Below are 6,000 nucleotides of genomic sequence, written 5' to 3'. Positions count from 1 at the left end.
CTGTGTTGCAGAGATCCGCTGTCTGTGAGAAACAACGGTGCGAAGTACGTGACCTTACGCACAGTAGGTTGTTTGATCGGATCCTGGGATGATCGCGTGTCTCATGTGTGGCTGTGTACGCTGGTGAAAGCCTGAAACCGCAGACTCGGTGCGGTACTTTCGTCGGCTACAGGCGTCTAACAACCAAATGTCCGTGGGGCTGCAACACAGATTGTTTAGCATCTTCTCTGAAGGCTCGAAATAGATGATGCTGCAGGAAACGGTACATTGATTTGGTTAATGTCCATCACAAATGCACTGTCTGACTGATACAAATTCTCAGCTCGCTGGCTACACTTGACTTTTGCTTTATAACATGAAATACGTTGCATAGTGTACTGCGGGAAAGTAGCCAGTCGCATGATATGCGGCATAAACAGTCTTTGAAGAGGAAGGCTGCATTTATGTATACTTAAATGTGTCTATTATCTGAACGTAAAATAAATTACGCGGCTTATTTTACATTTACATGTATTCATTTATCAGACGCTTTTTTCCAAAGCGACGTGCATCTCATGGAAAATACAATGTGTTCATTACATCAGCAAGAAGAGACACTTAGATGCAGACGTGTGATTCTAAAGTACAGTTTGGTTCATACGGTGGAAACTGTTCATCACACGAGTAGCTGCATAAAACTTTACCTGAATCTCGACGATTCCTGATCACCATTCCAGTATTTTTATTTTTTTTTTTTTTTTGGGCGATACATATAAACATTTATGTTACATTACAGGAGTAGCTGTGTAACGATTTATCCAGATTTATTTTGGAGTTTCGCTCCAGAGTGGGCTGTGATTGGCCTTGTGGATCCAAACAAGTGACACAGAGTGAAAAATGTGCCCTCAAGACTCGTTATAATAATGACTTCTTTAGCTAGGAGATTTTATTTGAGACATCTGCTCCGCTGCTAAACGTCGGTTTCCCACGCAAGGTCGGCTTTTTGGCTCATCTCATTAAACTGTAGCACGGTTAAATTGTGGTACTTTAAGAGGGAGGATGCTGTTCTGTTGCGAGAGCCCATGTTCTGTTTGACGAGCGGACCCTGGTTACTCGTTTGAAAGCACCAGTCGCGTTGGCCCTGCAGCGTTGCTGTGTGCGAAGGTTTCCCACACGGCCCCTAATGTCGATGGCAGGATTAGTCCTTGTCCTCTCTTAAAAAGGATTTACGACGGGGAATCCCTACAGTCGGCATAATTTATCCCGAGAACTTGGGTGTATTGAAAAACAACCGTAAAACTTCCACTCTGGGGATTCTATGTAGCCGTGTCAATATCTTTTAAGGCAATAAATAAATAAAGGTACTTGTAGTGTTATAATTGAAAGAAAGCAACACTGCAAACTGATGACATTTATTGGACTGGGACAATAGGTCTGACAGCACTGAGGCTAATATGATCCTGTCACCTAGACAGGATGAATAAGATTGGGGAAAAGGTCACGTATATATTTTTTCATTTTATTCTTGTAATTTTTTTCATCGATCTTCACTGTTGAATCCAGTGTATTGATATCCTTTGTGAGCAGCGTGTGCCGTTCTCTGTTTTGTTTAAATGTCACTGACGTTGCAGAATGAGCTTCGGAATGATCATGCCATTTAGTCATTGTTGTAAAAGCTAAAGTATGTCTTTTCCAAAGCAGTGTCTACTCTTAAATTTAACGAGAACTGGAAAATTTCAGCACGTTCTGTTGAAATTTAAAAAAAATAAATAAATAATTCAGCCCCTCAAGCAATAAAAAGACTCCCCCTTAAGTGTGTTTAACTACTTCAGTTTGACAGACACTGTAAGGACTGATTTAATTTCTCGTGCGAAAAAAGGCTTCGTCACTTCAAGTTCCACCTCGCTGTGGAAATCGAAACTCTTCTGCTACAGTGTGTGATAGACAACCGTGACAAGTGACCCATCCCAGCGCCCCAGACCACTCTTTACACTCTTTACTCTGCTGTACTCACCCTTTAGCCGTGCTTGAGAAAGATTAACTTGGTCGAAGGAAAAAAAATCTATACCGCTGAGCTGAGGTGAAAATAGCCTCGGTAAAGTGCGACTCATAACGAGAGTTAATTCACAGCAGCGCCATCGCAAACAGCCACAAGCATGAGTGTGACCCCCCCTCCCCGCCGACCCCCTCGTAATGCCTCCCCAGCTGGAGACAGGAGCCAAAGCAGCTATTTATCCAGGAGCAAAAGCAGTGCTCTGGTCAAATGATCTGCTATGCTAGATGCCTGGAAAATATGTATATATATATATATAAATCCATATAAATATAGGTATACAGTTGACCCTTGAACAACTCAGGGGTTAGGGGCACCAACTCCCCAAAAACTTAACTACTACAATAGACTACTATTGAGCGGAAGCCTTACCGATAACATGAGCAGTCCATTAACACATGTTTTATATGTATTATATACTTTTTTCTTACAATAAAGTAGAGAAAAAATGTTATGAAGAAATTGATAAGAGAACATATATTGACAGTACTGTACTGCATTTATTGATACCGTAAGTTTACGTCGTCTGTTCACAAGATGAATCGTGTCTGTCTGTCTACCTACAATATTGTCTTATATGATACAAAACACTGTAGATGTTATATATACGTGTATATTTTATGGTAGTAAATGGACTAAATAGACTAGTTTCTACAGATATTTTATGCGTTCATGACACACCTAACTTTTTATTATTTTTTTTTTGATATTTCTAGGCTATGCGGTTCGTCTGCGAGTTTTTTCAAATGGTCGCAAATCGCAAAAATTTTGTAATATATACACACACACACACACACACACACACTTTCTGAACCGCTTGTCCCATACGGGGTCGCGGGGAACCGGAGCCTAACCCGGCAACTCAGGGCGTAAGGCCGGAGGGGAAGGGGACACACCCAGGACGGGACGCCAGTCCGTCGCAAGGCACCCCAAGCGGGACTCGAACCCCAGACCCACCGGAGAGCAGGACCCGGTCCAACCCACTGCGCCACCACACCCCCCTAATTTTGCGATATGTTTATTGAAAAAAATCCACATATAAGTGGCCCTGCGCAGTTCGAACCCATGTTGTTCAAGGATCAACTGTATTTGATGGAAGCTGATTTAAGACCTTCTTCATGCTGGCAGGAGGCCTTGACCAGGGCATCAGAAAACCATAGTTTTACTAGACTTGCAAGGAGCTTCACTCCAGCAAGTTGCTATAAAACACACGTTCAAATTTTGTAAGCAGTGATTTAAACTTGTAATTCATACCCATGATGCACTTGACTACCCGTTTCTGCCCGAGGTTATTTACTGCCGTGCGCTGTGCGTGTACGTACTGCGCAAATTCATGGAGCTGCGGGACATTCTAATACACATGAGCTGTATGCGCGGAGACAACTCGGTGCTGTTACCATAGCGATGAGGCAGATCTGCTGCACTGATGCAGAAGATGCTCGCCACAGCCAGCTCTCCCTAGGAGTACGACTTGTTGCTCCGTGCCCCTCGCTGGCGGAGAGAGAGGCCATTATCTAATTCAGTATAAAGGATGCCCTGCTAGAAGAACCATTAACCTCAATGCTCCTACAATGCAACCTCCCACAATGAAGTGAGCTCAGCTCTCACAGTATTGATGCACAGTGAATTCTCCTGGGGGGGAGCTGCTGACAAAAATGAATTAGTTATTGTTATGACTGTGATAGGGGGAATTTTTAATTCAGAGGAATTTCACTGTTCACTTTTTTCCCTTCCTTTATTTTAGCAAAAAAAAACAAACGGTTTCATGAAGCCGCACCAAATAAAAACAAAAGCTTTAGTGGAGAGGAACATCACACACACAGTGTCTGCAACCACTCGGCCCGAGACGAACCGGAGCCTAACCCAGCAACGCAGGGCGCAAGGCTGGAGGGGACGCACCCAGGACGGGATGCCAGTCCATCACGAGGCACCCCAAGCAGGACTCGAACCCCCGATCCACCAGAGAGCAGGACCTGACCAAACCCACTGCGCCACTGCACCCCCAGAGAGGAATGTTCTTCATCTTAATCTGGTCAGTACGTGAAAAGGAAGGCGAACCTATTCGAATACAAATTTCTACCCCAATCAGTTTTGAATTAGCAAGCAGTGCTGTCGTTCATCTCTGTGCAGCCTCTGGGTTCTGAGTGGCCACTTGGGCTCCTGTGGGCCACCTGAGCATATGTGGGCTCCTGTACTCCTGCTTAAGAAGGTGACAAACACCTTGGACAGGAAGCCAATTTATGACAGAGTAGCCACCCACACGATAGCCAACGTAGCGTCACCAGTTCACCTGAGCTGCATCCTTCCGGAGTGTGCGAGGAAACAAGAGCAGCTGCAGAAACCCATGCAGACACAGGGAGAACATGCAGACTCTACACAGACTGACTGGATTTGAACCTTGCTGTTTGAACACCGTGCCACCAATATCCAAACTAACGCAGTACATTAGAGTGAAAGAAAATGAAACATAACAAAACTGAACATAAAAAGGAGCATTTTCACATAGTTGCAACTGTTAACAAAATAATAATTGCAATAGCAACTGTACTCTATTCCTGTATCGTACTGAAATATGCAAAAAATGGGGCAATCCAGTATCTGATTATATGTCGATCAGATTATCAGAACGGTGAATGCACATTTTTACCTTAATCTGTATTAAAATATGACAGCATTTTGAAGACACAGATAAAGGTTTTGGGTCAAAATGATCCCCAAAACTTTTGAATTAATAGGTATCACCAATAATGTAATCATTCCTGAAGTCTATGTAACAATGCAGTCGTAGTGTTTTTGAGAGCAACCACATACATCATCTCCACTGTTTTGTTTTCCCTATAAATTCTTTCTGGCATGGTGGTGAAACTTGAATTAGCAAACTTTCTGACCATGACTCTTTAATTTGTAGCATGGGAGAGAAGATCGGTCCAGATGCAGCAGAACTGCCTTACATTTATCTATCAGATGTTTTTTTCCAAAGCAACTTCCAATGAACTCACATACACACACACACACACACACACGTTACTCACCACAGTGACTTACAGTGCTAGATACACTACTTACACTGGGTCACTCATACATACATCAGTGGAACACACTCTCTGGGTGAACCTGAACAGCCTGTTTTTGGACTGTGGGAGGAAACCAGAGCACGCGCACGCGCGCGCGCACACACACACACACACACACACACACACACACACACACACACACACACACACACACAGAGTCAAAACATGCAAACTGCACATAGACTGAGCAGGGATCGAACCCACATCCTCTCGCACCACCCAGGTCCTGGGAGGGAGCAGTGCTACTCGCTGTAGCGCCATACCACCCATACTTTGCTCTTTAATACTGTCCAACTTCATTATTTATGATCCAGGAGATAGCTGTTTCATGTCCTGCCTTCCTTGCCTCTGGTACAGGAGAAAAAGCTTCCTTATTAAATATCCCCGTCATTTGCGGGCTTGGGATGAAACCCTTCGGCATCTGAAGCAAGCGAGCAATTGCTGTGTGCTGAACAAACACAGTTTGATTTCTGGGGTTTATGTCAAACTCATAGCTTATAAAGGCTGTTGCCATGTGACCCCACTTACAGCCAAACCAAAATCAATACAGTAGGATTTGCCTTATAGTAGGAGAAGGGAAATGAGGACAGATCGAACAAATGTTAATATCATAACAAAGAAATGTCAAAAGGTACAGTATGTCATGTTAATATGGATCACCACCAATTTCAATAGGCTCTCCGTTGAGTTTGTCCATACCGACGGATAAGCAATAGGTTATCCTTGCTGCTAATCACCAGAAATTTAATTTGAAATTATTTACATTTTTCATATCTAGTACAACATGCAGTGCATCACAATGGGGAACAAAAGAAGACAAAAGGAAATACATAAAACCTACACTGATGAAAAGTTAAAAGGAATAAGTAAATATTTAAATTAATGCAATATAAA

Source organism: Scleropages formosus, chromosome 22 (genome assembly GCF_900964775.1).
Source record: "Scleropages formosus chromosome 22, fSclFor1.1, whole genome shotgun sequence".
Taxonomy (NCBI): domain Eukaryota; kingdom Metazoa; phylum Chordata; class Actinopteri; order Osteoglossiformes; family Osteoglossidae; genus Scleropages; species Scleropages formosus.
This window is presented reverse-complemented; position numbering follows the sequence as displayed.